General features: G+C 46.1%; 1 long non-coding RNA gene across 7 annotated transcripts in view; it reads right to left on the bottom strand.

Annotated features, from left to right (window-relative positions):
- Window positions 1-17,814, bottom strand: part of LOC115510859 — a 170,372-nt gene that overhangs the window by 10,045 nt on the left and 142,513 nt on the right. For 2 of the 7 annotated variants that reach the window (XR_003967863.1, XR_003967861.1), the window contains one exon: window positions 1,537-3,261. The exons of 1 other annotated variant lie outside the window; for it this stretch is intronic. This is a non-coding gene — a long non-coding RNA (uncharacterized LOC115510859). Of the gene's footprint in view, window positions 1-1,536; window positions 3,262-3,388; window positions 3,410-6,954; window positions 7,269-12,191; window positions 12,609-17,814 lie in introns of those variants that run through there. 4 more of the 7 variants (XR_003967865.1, XR_003967869.1, XR_003967874.1 and 1 more) reach the window with 4 other exon arrangements.

Below are 17,814 nucleotides of genomic sequence, written 5' to 3'. Positions count from 1 at the left end.
TTACCATTATTGGGTGTATTTGTTATGTCACTCTCCGGAGCTTTTTTGGAAGAAGCAATGTTCGCCCTTTCTCAGAAATAATTTAGGAACCAAGCGGTGACTTCACTTAGCATTTGCTGTAGACCCTAGAAGAATGATTTAGAGTTACTTTACCCAGATGGTGTACAAATCATACCTGGGAAAAAGATTCTTCTTTGAATTCACTTCTCCCAGCTTCCTGACTACCCAGTTCAGCCTCCTTTGCCCCCAGGCTGCCCCCCTAACCAATGCAGGTCGGCGTCTCCCACCTCCCTTCCTCCTCGCCTTCTGGTGCCCACCTCCCCCCCCCCACCACCCCCACCCCATGACCAGATATCAAGCGAATCTTTCACTTACTGACAGCGAGTGAGGTGTCTACGCAGCACAACGTCATGGATCTCAAACCTCAAGCAGCACTGGAATCACCAGAAGCTTATTCAAGTGGATTCGCAGGCCCTACCCCCCCCTCCAGAGCTTCTGATTCAGTAGGTCTGGGATGCAACTCGAGAATCTGCATTTCTCCCAAGTTCTCAGGTGATGCTGAGACCACTAGCCCAGAGGTCACACTCTGAGAAGCACTCTACTGAGAATGCTGGAGCATCATCACACCTGTGCCTTACACACACACCCGCGAGAGTGAATGGCACATCTCCTGCGAGCCCGGCCTCTCGCTTCCCGGTGCCCTCCGCCCGTCCCCAAATGTCATCGTTGCCACAATCGCTGGCATTCATTTTCGTCTTCATCCCTCTCAGCATAGAACAAACGTTTTTAAACTTTTTCTTAAGCATTTATTTACTATTTTTGAGAGACAGAGAGAGACAGGGCGTGAGCGGGGGAGGGGCAGAGAGAGAGAGAGGGAGACGCAGAATCCGTGCTGAGCCATCAGCCCAGAGCCCGACACAGGGCTCGAACCCACGGACCGTGAGATCATGACCTGAGTTGGAGTCGGACGTTTAACCGACCGAGCCGCCCAGGCGCCCTTCAGCATAGCACAAATTTCATCATGTTTGTTTCCATTTGGTCTGGACCCAGCAAGCCGACTTTTGACCGGAAGAGAACATTCAAAATTAAATAAGCATTATCGCGTGAAGAATGAAGAGAAGAGCAGGAACATGAAAACGCCTAAGAGGTGATAAGAAACGAAGGAGGAAAAGCAACGAGGACCAAGAAATAAGAAGGAAGTCGAGGGGCGCCTGGGTGGCGCAGTCGGTTAAGCGTCCGACTTCAGCCAGGTCACGATCTCGCGGTCCGTGAGTTCGAGCCCCGCGTCGGGCTCTGGGCTGATGGCTCAGAGCCTGGAGCCTGTTTCTGATTCTGTGTCTCCCTCTCTCTCTGCCCCTCGCCCGTTCATGCTCTGTCTCTCTCTGTCCCAAAAATAAATAAACGTTGAAAAAAAAAAAAAAAAAGAAGGAAGTCGATATTTTCCATGCCTACTGCTGTGAGGTGACTCGGGAGCTAGCTGGATGTCGTGCTTCTCCGCCAGCAGAGAAAGGACAGCGGGGCCATTGTTCACGCCTGTAATAATCATCTCTAACAACAGAAAAATCATCGGCGTCGGAGAGGATAATTTATGACTGGCAGGAATTCTCCCTTTTGAGTCTGTTGTCACCCTCTCTTGAGAGGCCTTCAGATGTCCCCAGGGACTGTCCACACTGTCCTGGAGGCCCACACCTCCTGACGGAGGCGCCAGAGCCATCTGGGCCCCCAGGGCCTGTCCCCGGAGGACACCCCTGGGAAGCAGGATGACAAAGTGAGTCGACATTTCCCTCTCGGGGGCCTTCGGGCCTAAACACGTCCATCCTTAAGTCAGGAAATGAATCTGTGGCAAACAGGACAAGGGTGTGTGGGGGGAGTTGGGTGGGGAGCCTCGGGCCTTCACAGACGTCAGAGCTGAGACCGAGGGGAGGAGCCAGCTGTTCTAGGACCTCCAACCCCCCTCCCTGCCACGGGCGTGGGAATCACCCGGGTCCACCTACCACAGATTCTCATGTAATAGGCCTGGAATGGAGTCTGGCTGGCAAAAACTCCCCCAGCTGGTTGCACAGGGCAGGCTGCGGCCTTGAGGACCTACAGGCAAGTTCAGACCACCACTCTCCTTCTGCAGGAGAGGAGACTGAGCTTCAGAGAAGCTGAGCCACTTGCCCAAGGTCACGGTATAAGTGACTTCGCGGAAGATGGATGATGTGAAGTCCCGTCTCCATCCACCTGTTCTCACGTGGGGAGAAAAGTCTTCTCGTTTCTGAGGTGAGAACCAGCTGACTCTTCTCTCCCTACCAGTTTTCAGGGTCATCTATCCGGTGGGGCTCTGTCCACACACTGCTGAAATGAGCCTGGAAGCTTCCTATCCTGACAAACAGGCTCCTGGGAGGCCTGATGGCTCCAGGCTACTAACACTCCACAGGGGACCTGTACCTGTGTTTGCGCTGTGGTAGCGTGCAGGCCATGAACCTCCTCTCGTCGTTTCTGTACTCCCAAGGAGGGAGCTTGTCACGTCGGATTGGGGCACAGCGGGTGTGAAATACGGTGCACACAGAGGGGCGTCAGCTTGACTCAAAAATGAATCAGTAACAGAAAAACATTGCGGGGCATCTGCAGTTTACTGAGTGTCCGCCCTGTCAGGCACTGAGTCTGCAGCAACCGGACATCTCATGAAAACCCTCCGGCAGGCAGCCCACCCGGCGGCGGTGGAAATGAACCAGCGCAGGCTCCGCTGGGAGGAGTGGTGCGTGTGACGAGGCGGGGAGGCTGGAGCTAGAAGGCCGGGCCTCGGCTGCACTTGATTTGCTGAATGTGCTGACCCAGAGCTGGGCCGGAGCAGGCTGGGGTGACTCCCTAGGTGTCAGGGAATGAGGCAGACCTTCTAAGAGCGGCGGGCCCCATTTTCGTCGTTTTGCAGGCTGACCCTCCCATCTTAGAAAAGCGCAGGATGAGGTGACTTGGCACACTGCCAGAGGACAGCTGGGGTGTCTCCTGCCCACTCGGAGCTACCCCAGCAGCTGGAAAGGAAAGGAGACCAACTGGAAAGGCTGGGATGCCAGCCGGTCGAGGCCTTGGTTTTCTCATGTCACACAGGCGTCGTGGCAGGGATCAGATGCGATCGCGGGCGTCAGGTTCCTGGGATGGCGCTCAGCACGTTGCAAGGGCTCCGTGGACGTTCGATGCTGCCCGTGGTGCTGGTTTTGTGATGAGTGCGGAAACGGCTTCTCCTACCCGTACTCTCTTGTTGAAAAAGCACACGAAACCCTCGAAGCAAACACAAATGTAGCAGATGAAAGCATGCAGCGTAACATGGTCCCCAGGCCAGCTTCTCCTCCGCACGAATGAGTTCGTTTTGTCACATCTTTGTCCTGTGCAGTTTCCACTGGAGCCTTTACAGAAGGGCCCCGGGGACCTAGAGTGAAAGCGCTTACTCTGCTTTAATTAGGATTAATAAGCCCGGTGCTCTGCGTAGGTTGTGACAGAAGTGTCCAGTTCATTCATCATCCATCCATTCATTCATTCATCCACTCATTCATTCATTCATTCATCCACTCATTCATTCATTCATCCACTCATTCATTCATTCATTCATGCATCCACTCACTCATTCATTTATTCATTCATCCATTCATTCATTCATTCATTCATCCACTCACTCATTCATTCATCCACTCACTCATTCATTCATCCATCCATCCACTTGTCCATCCATCCACTCATCCATTCATTCACTAATCCATTCATTCATTCATCCATCCACTCATTCATTCTTTCATTCATCCACTCATTCATTCATTCGTCCATCCACTCATTCATTCATTCGTCCATCCACTCATTCATTCATCCATCCATCCATCCACTCATCCATTCATTCATTCATTCATCCATCCACTCATTCATTCATTCAATCACTCACTCATTCATTCATCCACTCACTCATTCATTCATCCACTCATTCATTCATTCATTCATGCACTCGTCCACTCATTCATTCATGCACTCGTCCACTCATTCATTCATCCACTCATTCATTAATTCATCAGTTACCTACTCAACACCTGCCCATACCAAGCACTGCTTCAGGGGCTAGAATGCTGTGACATCAAGACAAAGAAAGAACCGGCATGCTAGTGAGGGGGACATATCGCAGAGAAGGAACCTGCAGAAGCACTGATGAAAATCAGAGTGCAAGGCGACGGGATTGTGTGGGGCAAGAGGCCTGTCTGAGGAGTGACCCCAGAGACCCGAGGGGTCGGAGGACCATGGCGCCTGGATGAGCACTCCAGGCTGAGAGAGAAGCGAGAATGAGGCTCTGAGGTGGGAGCCCCCTCACAGCGAGCACAGGTCGTGGTAGTCAGCTAACCATATTTATTAACATGGGCAGTTTGGAAGCTGCACACGCTGTCCCAGAGCTCTTGGGTGAGCAGACCCTTGTCACACTCACGGGGAGACACAGAAAAGGAGGCTTTGTATAAAACGTGAGGAACCAGGGGCGCCTGGGTGGCTCTGTCAGTGAAGCGTCTGCCTCTTGATTTTGGCTCAGGTCGTGGACTCATGGTTTCGCGAGTTGGAGTCCCGCGTCCGGCTCTGCGTACTGACCTCGAGGATCCTGCTTGGATTCTCCCTCTCTCCCTCTCTGCCCCTCCCCCCACTCACACTCTGTCTCTCTCCAAAACAAAAACAAAAACAAATACAAAAACGTGCAGAACCACGTGAGCACAGCACATCTTAAATTGGGGCCACCCACTTTGCCAGTAAGGGCTCTGTCTTTCCGTCTCTCTCTCTTTCTCTTTTCTTTTGAGAGAGAGAGAGGGAGAGCACGTGCATGTGCCAGAGCACACTCGAGTTGGGGAGGGGGCAGAGAGAGAGGAAGAGACAATTCCAGACAGGCTCCACACTGTCAGTGCAGAGCCCGATGCCCAATGCGGGGCTCAAACTCACGAACCAGGACATTGTGACCTGAGCCGAAGTCAGATGCTTAACCGACCGAGCCACCCAGGTGCCCCAGGACTCTGTCTTTTGGAAGAGGACCATATATTAAGCCAAAGGAATGGCTATCTAAGAGTGGACATGTCAGCCATCAACTGACAGAGCCCAGGAGGGAATGTTTTCCAAGGGGAAGATATTCCCAGCTCTCAGGGTACGGCAGGTTGCCTTTATCCCTTCCACAGGGGGGGCCCACCGGTCAAGTGACTTTGGTTTGCCTTTGGCACCTTTCCGCACCCCGTCCGGGCTCCACTGATCAGATTCTCCCTTTGTTGTCTGTCTCTGGCGTCATGGCATGTGGTCATTAGCCCAACCGGTTGGTCATACTAAGAGCTGAGGTTTTCACCGAAGCCAGGAAGTGGTTCGCTTGGGCAACAGACAGGCTCTACCTCCATGACCAAGAGCCGTCTCAGCCTTTTGTATCCACTGAAGGCACCGGAAGCGTGGCCCCTTGCCCTTTTGGGAGCGCGTCCGCCCTCACCACCTGCGGTGCCTCGGCATTCGGGCACTGTTCCAGTAGCTCGCACACTGTTCGTTGTCCTCCGCAATCTGACCGAGGGGCTTCTACCGTCATTCCTGCTTCCCAGCTAGAGAAACTGAGGCCCGGAGACAGTAAGTGGGGGAGGTGGGATTTGAACCCATGATGTGCATTTCCAGAGGCCGAGAATTTTACTCTTTGCTACACCCCTCTGCAAGCCCCCTCAAGCACTCGTGTTTTTCGGGGCTGGCCCTTCCACACGGCTGCCTCTCTCCTCCAGCTCACCCCAGATGAGGACGCCTGAGGGCCTTTTGCTTGTAGCAAGGGACAGAGACGGTTCCTGGCCCCTCCCAAGGACGCATTTGGAACCTGACTTTGATGGTAGGAAACAAAGAAAAGGAATCAAGGGAAGGAGGTGACAGCTAATTTTGGCTCAACAACACCTTGCTTTGTTCTCAGATCCCCAAGTGTGGGGTCACTGCCAGGTGTCCCAGGAGACCTGTGTTCTTACAGCTCAACTTGCAAATCCCTTTCCCTCCCCCAGACTTGGCCCTGTCTTTGGCACACCAGGGGGCTATGCTGGGTGTTCTCGAGGGTCCCCTTGCTCTAACGTAATTTTAGCTACCTACGGAGGGAGAGAAGATGACAGGTTGCACACAAATGGTTTGTAAACAGTGTCCAACTGATGGGTGCTTGGGTGGCTCAGTCAGTTAAGAGTCTGACTCTTGATTTCCGCTCAGGTATGATCTCACGGTTTATGAGATTGAGCCCCAACCAAGTTCAGCTCCACACTAACAGCACAAGGCCTGCTTGAGATTCTCTCTCTCTCTCTCTCTCTCTCTCCCCCTGTCTCCCTGCCCCTCCCCTGTTTGTGCTCTCTTTCACAAAATAAGTAAATAACCAAAAAAAAAAAAAAAAATGTCCAGCTGGTTATACCAATACCTCTCATCCTACTGGTTGAAGGGAATGAGGGACTAGAAAGCTTAAAACATCTCAAAAGGAAATAAACCAGCTCTTTGGTGTTTAATGGCCCTATCGTTCAGCAGATACATCTTCCAAATTAAAACCCGCTTCCTCATAAAAAAATGCCAGGATGATTTTTAGCCAAGTGTTTCAGCAAAGGTATCTGCAGTAACTCAGCAAGAGCTCTCTAGATGGTTTTAGACCGGAAATTCCCAAAGAATTCTGTCTCCAATTCTCTATGTCAGGGGGTGTCAGCATGGAATGAAAAGAATGGGTCACTGGTGAGGTCCACACTGACATGGCGGCCTGCCCTGATGTCGGTCATGGCGTCAGGTGAGCAGCTGGGAGGACCAGTGTGAGGGCGGGAGGACCGGAGTGGGGCATGACCAAACTCCCTGGGCTCAGAGAAGCGGATGGTCTGACAGGTGAGCAGGGCCTCTCTGCTGAATGGAAGGCTGGCCTGCCTTTAGATGGAAGATGTTAGGACACGTGGTGTAGACTGTCTACAAATAAGTCATCTGTGAACCCCATGACTTTTCTATCCGTTTGTGTGTTTATTGGCTCAGAGTGAGAAAACGGCATCTTGGTTTCCAAAGTTTTGGGGCATCATATAAAATACTCTTTGTGAAGCAACAACGTTTTTGTGGCTGTGTTGACCTCTGCAAACTCCGACATAGTGTTTTAGGGCAACCCTTTGCCGAAGTAAGACATACACGGAGAAAAGTGCACAAGTGATCTGCGTAAGAGCGCGACGAATTTTTCACAAAGGAGCCAAATCTATGAAACCATGACCCGATTGAGGACCAGGACACTGTTGAATCTTCATTATATTGTACACCTGAAACTAATATAACACTAGATGCTAATTACACTTCAGAAAAAGAAGAGACCGATAACAACAACAACAGCGACAAAGAAACAGGACATTACAAACACCCCAACAGCCCCCTTGTGCTCCTTTCCAGTCACATCCTCCAAATAACGACCATCTTGACTTGCATCCCCACCAATTAGCTTTGTCTGTTCTTGACCTTCATGTCAATAGTATCATCCCATGTGTCCTCTTGGTTGTCTGGCTCCCTACCCTGAACTTGAAGGTTTCAGTTCTGTGTTAGCTCGTGTTGTTTTAGATTGTTCAATTTCATTGCTAAGGACACCACATATATTTGTCCATTCCACTGTTGATGGAATTCTGGGCTGTTTCTACCAACCTTGAAGATCGGGACCTGGGTGGGCTCAGTTGGTGAGGCGGCCGACTTTTGATTTCAGCTCAGGTCATGATCTCACTATTCCTAAATGGAGCCCCTGCCCTGCTCAGGCTCTGCACTGACAGTGTGGAGCCTGCTTGGGACTTTCTCTCTCCTCTCTCTGCCCCTCCCCTCCTCGTGTTCGCGCTCCCCCACCTCTTCAAAATAAAGAAATAAACTTAAAAAAAGCCTGCCAGTTATTTTACCAGTAAAAAAATGGGTTCATTCAGAAAAAGCAGAGAATCACAATTCAGGACGAAGTAGCTTCAGAGCAAAAGCATAGGCAAGTCCAGAGATTGAAGGAGAGGAACGCTCTTTTATAGAGGAAAGGGAGAAGTTGGGAGGTCTGTTGTAAAAAAAAAAAAAAAAAAAAAAGTCCATTAAGGTAAACTGGGGGTTCAAATTATAGTGGTTTTTCATTGGCTGAGTTATTACAGTCTCTCACTGGCTGAGTGTCGCCAGGGGAGGAAAATCTTCCTCCTTCTGGGATAGTAAAGTAGTAGCTAAAGTAGTATCACCTTGGGGCGCCTGGGTGGCTCAGTCGGTTAAGCGTCTGACTTCAGCTCAGGTCATGATCTCACACTCCGTGGGTTCGAGTCCCATGTCAGGCTCTGTGCCGACGGCTCATGGAGCCTGTTTCAGATTCTGTGTCTCCTTCTCTCTCTGCCCCTCCCCACTCTCATACTCTCTGTCTCTCTCTCAAAAAATGAATAAACATTAAAAAAAAATTTTAAGGTGTGGCTCTTTCTGCAATTGGCCAGGAGGGGTAGGGCATGAGAACTCCCACCTCTGGCCTCCCAACTCCATTTTAGTGTGGTTTCCTTTTAGAACTTTTCATGTCTCCAGACTTTGGCTCCTTAACTAGATAGTTCTGAAGGGTTTCGTACGTGTCTTCGGTGCGTGCGTGTGTATGTGTTTCAGTTGGGGGTATACCAAGGAGGGGAACCACTGAGTCACAGGCTCTACATTGTTCAGGTGCAGTAAATCCTGCCCCAAATTTTCCACAGTGACTGCACCGGTTTACAGCCATGCTGGTCAGTGGATGGCGGTGGCAATGGCCACACATCCTCTCCAGCACTTAATGTTATTAGTCTGTTCATTTTCAGCCACTCCGGTGGGTATATAGTGGTGTTACCCTGTGAATGTCCTTTGTACTCCCCTGCTCATATTTACTGATAAATTGTATAGCCTCTTTGTGAGGTACCTGTGCCAGTCTTTTGCTCATTTTTTTTCTATTGGACTACTAATGGTTTTTGACGATTTCTCATATATTCTGGACACAATTTTTTTAAATCAAGTTTAAGATACGCAAATATTGTTTCTCTGTGGCTTGCCTTTCACTCTCTTTTTAAGGTTTTAATTAATTAATTAATTTATTTATTAGAGAAAGAAAGAGAGAGAGGGAATCTCAAGCAGATTCCACAGTCAGTGTGGATCCTGACTCGGGGCTCAATCCCATGACCCGGGGATCGTGACCTGACCTGAAATCAAGACTCAGACGCTCAAACCACTGAGCTACCCAAGCACCCCAACCTTTTTAGTCTCTTCTTGGTGTCTTTTGATGAGCAAACTTCTTGGTTTTAATGAAGTCCAGTTTACTGATCTTTTCGCGTGTTCTTAGTGGTTTTTTTGTACTGTATTTGAGAAAATTTTTCGTGTCCAAGCTCATGAGATTATTCTCTGATGTTATCTTTTGGAAGTTTTATCATTTTACCTTTCATATTTAGATTACAATCTGCCTGATTTGATTTTTTTAAGCTTATTTATTTATTTATTTTGAGAGAGAGACAGAGCATGACCAGGGGAGGGGCAGATAGAGAGGGAAAAGAGAGATTTTCCCAAGCAGGCAATGTACTATCAGAGCAGAGCCCAATGTGGGGCTAGATCTCAGGAACCATGAGATCATGACCTGAGCTGAAACCATGAGTCAGACTCATAACTGACTGAGCCACCCAAGTGTCCTACCTGATTTAATGTTTGTGTCTGGTGTGAGGTAAGGTCAAGATTAATTTTTTTTTTCAATGAATATGCAGTCAACCCAGCAGAGTTTATGAAAAGGCCATCCCTCCTATCTCATTGCATGGCAGTGTCTTTTTTTTTTTTTTTTTTTTTTTTAATTTTTTTTTTCAACGTTTATTTATTTTTGGGACAGAGAGAGACAGAGCATGAATGGGGGAGGGCCAGAGAGAGAGGGAGACACAGAATCGGAAACAGGCTCCAGGCTCTGAGCCATCAGCCCAGAGCCCGACGCGGGGCTCGAACTCACGGACCGCGAGATCGTGACCTGGCTGAAGTCGGACGCTTAACGACTGCGCCACCCAGGCGCCCCGGCAGTGTCTTTTTTTAAAATCACAAATCAAGGTATTGAATATGAGTGGTCTGTTTTCTAGAACTTTCATTTCTGTTCCATGGGTCTATTTGTCTATGCTTACACAAATCTTACACTGTCTTATTTACTAAAGCTTCAGAATAAGTCTTGAAAATGTTCCTATTCAATGGGGCGCCTGGGTGGCGCAGTCGGTTAAGCGTCCGACTTCAGCCAGGTCACGATCTCACGGTCCGTGAGTTCGAGCCCCGCGTCAGTCTCTGGGCTGATGGCTCAGAGCCTGGAGCCTGTTTCCGATTCTGTGTTTCCCTCTCTCTCTGCCCCTCCCCCGTTCATGCTCTGTCTCTCTCTGTCCCAAAAATAAATAAACGTTGAAAAAAAAAAATTTTAAAAAAAATTAAAAAAAAAAAAAAAAGAAAATGTTCCTATTCAAGATTCTTTTGGTCTTTTAATTTTCCAAATAAATTATAGGATGAAGTTTATGCTAAAAATAAAATTAACAAAACTCTACTGGAATTTATATTGAAATTGTGCTAGTTCTAGAGATCAGTTTGGAGAGAATTGACTTTAAAAGCATTAAGTCTTGGGGCTCCTGGGTGGCTCAGTTGGTTGAGCACCTAACTCTTGATTTCAGCTCAGGTCATGATTCCAGTATCTTAGGATCAAGCCCCACATCAGGCTGCATGCTCAGCATGGAGCCTGCTTGAGATTCTCTCTCTCTCTCTCTCTCTCTCTCTCTTACTCTCTCCGCCCCTCTCCCCCACTCACACTCTCTCTCAAGTAAAAAAATTTAAAAATTAAAAAAAATTTTTTAGAGCATTAAGTTTTTCATTCTATAAATATTTGCTTAGGGTTTCTTTAATATCTTTCAACAATAATCTTATAGTTCTTAATTAAATTTCATCACATTTATTTCACTAATTTTTTTTTAAAAATTATGTTTTATTTTTTATATTTAAGAGACAGAGCATGAGTGGGGGAGGGGCAGAGAGAGAGGGAAACATAGAACCTGAAGCAGGCTTGGACCCACGATGTGGGGCTCGAACCCATGAACTGTGAGATCATGACCTGAGCTGAAGTCGGATGCTTAACTGACTGAGCCACCCAGGTGCTCCTATTTTGCTATTTTCTAAAGACTTTTTTAAGAGCAGTTTTAGGTTCACAACAAAATGGAGAGGAAAGGAAAGATTTCCTATGTACTCCTTCCCTCAACATTTGGATAGCCTCTCCCATAATCAACATCCCCAACCAGAATGATACATTTGTTACAGTTCAGAAACCTACATTGGCCCATCTTATCACCCAAAGTCCATGGTTTCCGTTACAGGTTACTCTTGATGGCATATATTCTATGGGTTTGTAAAAATGTATAATGACCTGTATCTACCATTATAATATACAGAGTATTTTCATTGCCCTAAAAAATCATCTGTGCCCCAACTATTCCCTATATTTTAGGTGCTTTTATAAATGGTGTCATTTAAAATTTGTTATTTTCCAATTATTTGTCACTATTTAAAACCATTAGTTCTCTTAAGTTGATTAAGCAGCCCATCTGCATGTGGTCAAAGCTACTAATGTGTGAATCGAAGTCATCATGTACAGTAGAGAAATTTTTCTGTATGCTTTCTCTTTGTCACTCAGATTGGGTGACTTCTGTTGTTTTTTCCTCAATTTTATTGATTCTACCTTTTGTCGTATCCATTCTACCATTGAGCCTATCTGGTGAGTTTTTTATTTCAGTTATTTGTATTTCCTAGTGCTATAATTTCCATTTGGTTCCTTTTTTATAAGCTCTGTTTCTTGGCCAAGATTTTTTTCTCTTCTTTCATTTGTTTCAAGAGAATTTGCACTTCCTTTCTAAAGCATTTTTATGACAGCTGCTTCAAAGTCTTTGTCAGGTGCTTCTAGCACCTGGTTCATCTCAGAGTGGGTGTCACCTGATTGTCTTTTCTCATCTACGTTATTCTCCTGGTTCTTGATATGATGTGTATGTTTGGACATCTTGCCTTTTATGTTAGGAGACTCTCAATCCGATGTGAATTTTTTTTAAGCCAGCTCTCACCCTATTTAGGTTAACAAGCAGATCCTGGCCTAGGTTAGTGGGCTGTGGGTCCAATGGCAATTTAATTTCAGAGCGTTTGTCATATTATTACAGTCTCTTGGGGCTTCCACTGGTCCTCCCTGCTGCTACCTGAGGGGGCGGAAGGAAATTCCTCAGGCTGGTTCTCCCGGTGCCTCTAGATAAGGGGTCCTCTTGGGTCCATGGAGACAAAAACGCTTCTTCCCAGGCGAGGTTGCTTGTTATGCTGTAACCCCCTTTTTTGGTACCATCTGGTCATTCCAGGTGTCCGTCAGTGAGAGAGGAGAATCTCAGGCCCACCGAAAAGAGGGAACCTCTGTTGGTTCTCCTCTGGAGCCCGGTTGGGCAGCAGGAAATGCCAAGCCTAGATCACCTTCTCCTGTTGGACAAGGGGGTAGTAAGACACCCCACTGCTGTGTTGTTCTTGCAGTACTAGGATCTCTAGCTTGTTTCCCTCTCTCTTTCCCCTTTCAGAGTTTTCCTTTGGTGACCTCTTGTAATATTTCCAGAGTTCATCATTGTACCTAGCTGGAGGAGGAAAGGGAGAAGTGAGTTTATGTCATCTTGTCTGGACCAGAAGTCCTTTCAGTAGCTTTTGAATACAAAAACAATTCATTGACAGAATCAGCGATGATTCCATCTTGAATATGATTCATCAACCTAAATATAGCCAGGTTATAAAAAGGAAATCAATCACAGACTCTTAGAATTGGTAGGGTCTGAGACTCTATTCCACTCTCCTTTACAAAAGAGACACTTTCTGTAGAGCACCTGGACAAATGGACAGCCCATTTCCAGCATACCATGGGATCAGGGAATTGTCCAACTAGCGGTTTCCCTGGGGCACTCTGGCCAGGGATATTCAGGAAAAACATTATGGATCCATCCATGATGGGAGAAAGAGGTGGAGTTGCCTGTTTTAATTTCTGTAACTAGTATATTTCAGGACAACGCATGAGCAGCCAGTAAAAATGAATGCAAATGACGGGTGGAAAGAATACACGTGGAGATGAGAGAAAGCAAAGCTAGTGAATGTTTTAAACATACATTTTCACCCCCTCTCAACTGAAAAAAAAAAAAGGCAGAAACCTGCTGTTTAAAGCAGGAAATATTAGAAAACACCAGCTGAGAAACTGCCCACTTGGCATCTGTGAGCCCCAGCTGGCCCTCTGACCCTGCTCCTATTTTAAGTTCATGACGCACAGTCAAGCATTCCTTTGCTGCACCTGAAAGAATGACTTCAGCCCAGACTGAGCCCTTATTGGAAGTGACGGAGTTATTTTTAGACCTGGGCACGTAGTTTGCTTCAGCCTAATTGTTGGAACTTTCAAGGAAACGGGATGGGGGTGGGGGGAGGATGGCTCTCTCATTAACGTCCCACCTGGTGTTCCACCAAAGGGCACCTCATTTCTCAGACAGCTTGTTAGTTTGGAGCCAGTGGCCATTGCCAAGGATGACTCTTGGTTCCCCCCCTGCCTGTCACAAACTGCTCTCTGAGCCTCCCACACCAGATCGTACCCATCTTGCCAGTGGAAGTGAGCCCCCATGCCAAGCTGTTCTTGTCCTCACTAGCTTACTTTCTCTGGAAAGCATGAGAGCCCAGCCAGATTCTGGGTGTCTGAATTTGGATTCTATCCCTTACAGATTATGTCTTTGGACACATCACTTCTTGGGGCCTTAGTTTCCCAAACTGCATAGACTAACAATTCATCGTTATAAGGATTAGGTAAAAGGTCGTAGGCAAAAAGCGATCTGTGTTGAGCAGGGAGTGCTCAACAAATTTTGGCCATTATTATTAATTATTATTATTATTATTATTGTCAAGGGCTCAAAACACTTTTATGCGTTGTTCCACTTGGTCTTAAGACCTCATAGGTCTTGACAAGAAACCTATGAGGGAGGGGTTATCGTCCCCACTTCATAAATGAGAGCAGTGAGGCTTAGAATGGTTGGGTGAGTCGACAAGTCACAGGACCACTAACAGGGGAATTCAGGACTCTTGGCTTCAGTGACCGTGCCTGGGGGCAGCTCAGCAGATGGCACCATCACATTCAGTAGCAGCCACAGTAGCAGGACGGGCAGCAAGTATAGAGTGATCAATTGCACACCGGCTCGCGTTGAATACTCACAACAGCTATAGGCTCTGGATTCTATCATCAAACCCCACTTCGGATGAGGGGCCCAAAGTTCAGAGAGATCAAGGAAGGTGTCCGGGGGCACACAGCTGAGAGTGGGGGAGTTGGGGTGTCCCCCTGGCCTACCATGCCCGTGCTGTGCTCTCAGTCCCCCTGCTGCTGTCTACTGCGGCAAACCCTGAGAACAACTGCAAATACCTGCCTGATTGATGCAGCCCAGGCAAGGAGGACGAGCTATCTGTCCCAGAGTCCTCGGGATTTTCCATGCAGATAGTCATGCTGTTTGCAATCAGAGATAGTTTTACTGATTCTTTGATTTCTTTTTCCTGTCTTGTTACAGCAGTTAGAACTTCTTTTTTTTTTAATTTTTTTTTTAAACGTTTATTCATTTTTGAGAGACAGAGAGAGACAGAGCGTGAGCAGAGAAGGGGCAGAGAGAGGGAGACACAGAATCTGAAGCTGACTCCAGGCTCCGCACAGAGCCCTACACGAACCGCGAGATCGTGACCTGAGCCGGAGTCAGACGCTCAACCAACTGAGCCACCCAGGCGCCCCTGCAGTGGTTAGAACTTCTAATACTGTGTCTAAGAGTAGTTAGAGCAGACATCTTCGCTTTGTTCTACATCTTTGTTCAGATCTTAGATGCATTTAATCTTTCACCATGAAACACAATGCTTGATGTAGGGTTCAGAAGATATTCTTTATGAGGCCGAAGAACTTCCCTGCTATTCCTAGTGCGTGGACAGGTTTTTTTCATTATTAATGGTTATTGCATTTTGGCAAAAGATTTTTCTGCATCAGTTGATATGATCATATGATTTTTCCTCTTTAGCCTGTCACTATGGTGTATTACATTGATTGATTTTCAAATATTGAATCAGTATTGCATAGCTGGCATAAATCCTTCTTGGTCATAGTGTCTTACTATTTATATATACATCGTTGGATTTGATTAAATTTGGTTGATGATTTTTGCATCTAAGTTCATGAGAGATATTAGTCTTCAGCGTTTTTGTGGGGAGGGTACTGTCTTTGGTTGGTTTTGGTATCAGAGCAATGATGGCCTCATATATAGAAGTGGGAAGTGATTTATCCTTTCTTATGTCTGGAAGAGATTATATAGAAATAACATTAATTATTCTTTGAATGGTAAAATGTTCTAGTGAAGCCATCTGGGCCTAAAGATTTCTTTTGTGGAGCAATTAAATTGCACATTCAATTTCTTCAATAGTTAAAGAACTGAGTAGATCATCCAATTCATCTTGGCTAAGTTTTGGTAGTTTGTGGTGTTAGAGGAATTGTCTTATTTCTTCTAAGTTGTTGAATTTATGAACATAAAGTTGTTTGTAGTATTTTTTATTATCATTATAATGGTTGCAGAATTTATTGTGGTATCTCCTGCAATTCTGATATTGGGGATCGGGATCTGTGTCTCCTTTTTATCTTTGCCAATCTTGCTGGAAGTTACTAATTTTATTTTATTTTATTTTTTTGAAGAACCGTCTTGGCATTTCAATGGTTTTTTTCTATTTTCCAGCTTTCAATTTCATTGATTTCTGCTCTTTATTATCTCCTTTCCCTGTTTGCTTTGAATTTATTTTGCTCTTCTTTTTGTAAATTTTTTGATGTAGGAACTTAGATTAGTGATTTGAGATACTTCCTCTTCCAAGGCAGCTTTTAGTGCCATAAATTTCCCTTTCAACATTGCTTTAGCCGCCTCTCACAAACTTTAAAAATCATAGCACTGAATGAAAATGAAAATGTATTCATTTTCATTTTCATTCAGTGCTATGATTTTTAAAGTTTCCTTTGAGATCACCTCCTTGACCCATGAATTATTTAGAAGTTTATTGTTTAGTTTTCAAGTATTTGGAAATTTTCCTGTTGACCTCCTGTTTTGATTTATAGTTTGATTCCATTGTGGTCAGACAACATACTCTATGATTTTAATTCTTTTGAATTTGTTAAGGTTTGCTTTATGATCTAGGATACAGTCTACCCTGATGAATGTTCCATGGGCCCTTTGAAAGGACAGATGTTCTGCGGTTGTTGACTGAGCATCCTATAAATGCCAATTAGATCTTTGTAGTTGGTGGTGGTGGTCTAATTTTCTCTTTAGTGGTCCTAAAGTTTCTGAGCGGGGGTGGGAGAGGGGGCGGGGGTGGGAAGCTCCCAAAGGCAATTGCAGATTTGTCTAATTTTCTTTCAGCTGTCTTAGTTTTTGCTTCGATATTTTGAAACTGTTATTTGGTTCACAGGAGAACTATTTTTTTCTTAGCGGAATAATCCTCTTTGCCCATGGTAGCTTCTTTGCTCTGCAGTCTGTGTTGTCTGATGTTAACATAGCCATTCATGCTTTTGATTAATACTTGCTTGGTATACCTTTTCTCTTTCTCTTGCTTTCGGTCTCCTCGTGTCATTAAATTTGTAGTGAGTTTCTCATAAACAACATATAGTTGGGTCGCGTTTTGTAATCCACCCTGCCAATCTCTGTCTCTCAATAGGTGTATTGAGACCATTTCCATTCAAGGTATCTAGCGATCTATTAAGGCTAAGTCTGGCGTTGTATTATTTGTTTTCTGTTTGTTCCTTCTGTTTCTCATTCTTCTGTTCCTTTGTTCTTGTCTTTCTGTGGGTTGCCCGAACATTTTTTAGAGTTCCGTTTTGATTTAATTATTATATTTTTTAATATATCACTTTGTATTGCTTTCTTATGTGATTATTATGTTAGGAGACTGTTGCTGGGCAACCCTTGGGAGCCGGGAAGTAGCTGCTGGGCCTGGGTCTCCTTACGCTACTGGGTCAAGGCCAGGGAGACATGGGGCTTCACTGCTGCTGCTGTGGGTGGATCAGGCCACCCGCTGATGTCTCAGTTGTGGACCAGACGCCAGAACTGCTTGGGGCTTTGCTGCTTCTGCTGCCGCCGCCCCCACTGCCTACAGATGAGACTGTTTGCAAGGACCCTGGATTGTAGTGGGGGCTGGAACTTCTTACTGGGCCTCTGTTGGATTTTCCCTTTCCTGAACTTTGACCAGAGAGAGGAGGATATTCTTGGGTTTCGTTTTTTGTTGTTGTTTTCTTGTCTGTGCCTATTGGTGATTCCAGATTGCAAGCCCCTCCTGTGCCCAGATCAGGGTACATGGGAAATAAAAAGAAAATCCAGGGAACTCAGAAAGTTGCTTCTCAAGTCTTGAGGTTTCTTTCCAGTCCACCGTGTTTTGTTTTGTTTTCCAGCTTTCAGATTTCTTTTACCATTGTCTGTTGAATAGTTTTCAGGGAATTTAGTTGTATTCGGAGAAATGGAGTAGGGAAAAGTGATCCTATGACATCTCGTTCCAGAACCAGAGGCAGGACAGCCTATTTTCTAAATGTTTCAGACATACTTTCTTTCCTGGTTGACTTTCCAGAAACAGAAAAAAAATATTATCAATGGTGCTTCCTGTGGTCCAAGCTACACCCTCTTTCTCCTTCTTGGAAGGGATCGATTGCATTACTCAGTAGTCCCATTTCTCTGAGCCCGCTCTGTAGTCAACAGGATATTGAATTCCTTTTGAAAGCCGAAACAGGTAATCATTTCTTTCTTGGACCAAATGTTGATC

The sequence above is a fragment of the Lynx canadensis genome, chromosome A3, assembly GCF_007474595.2.
Source record: "Lynx canadensis isolate LIC74 chromosome A3, mLynCan4.pri.v2, whole genome shotgun sequence".
NCBI lineage: Eukaryota > Metazoa > Chordata > Mammalia > Carnivora > Felidae > Lynx > Lynx canadensis.
Note: the sequence above shows the minus strand (reverse complement) of the source record. Positions and strands in the feature narration are given on the sequence as shown.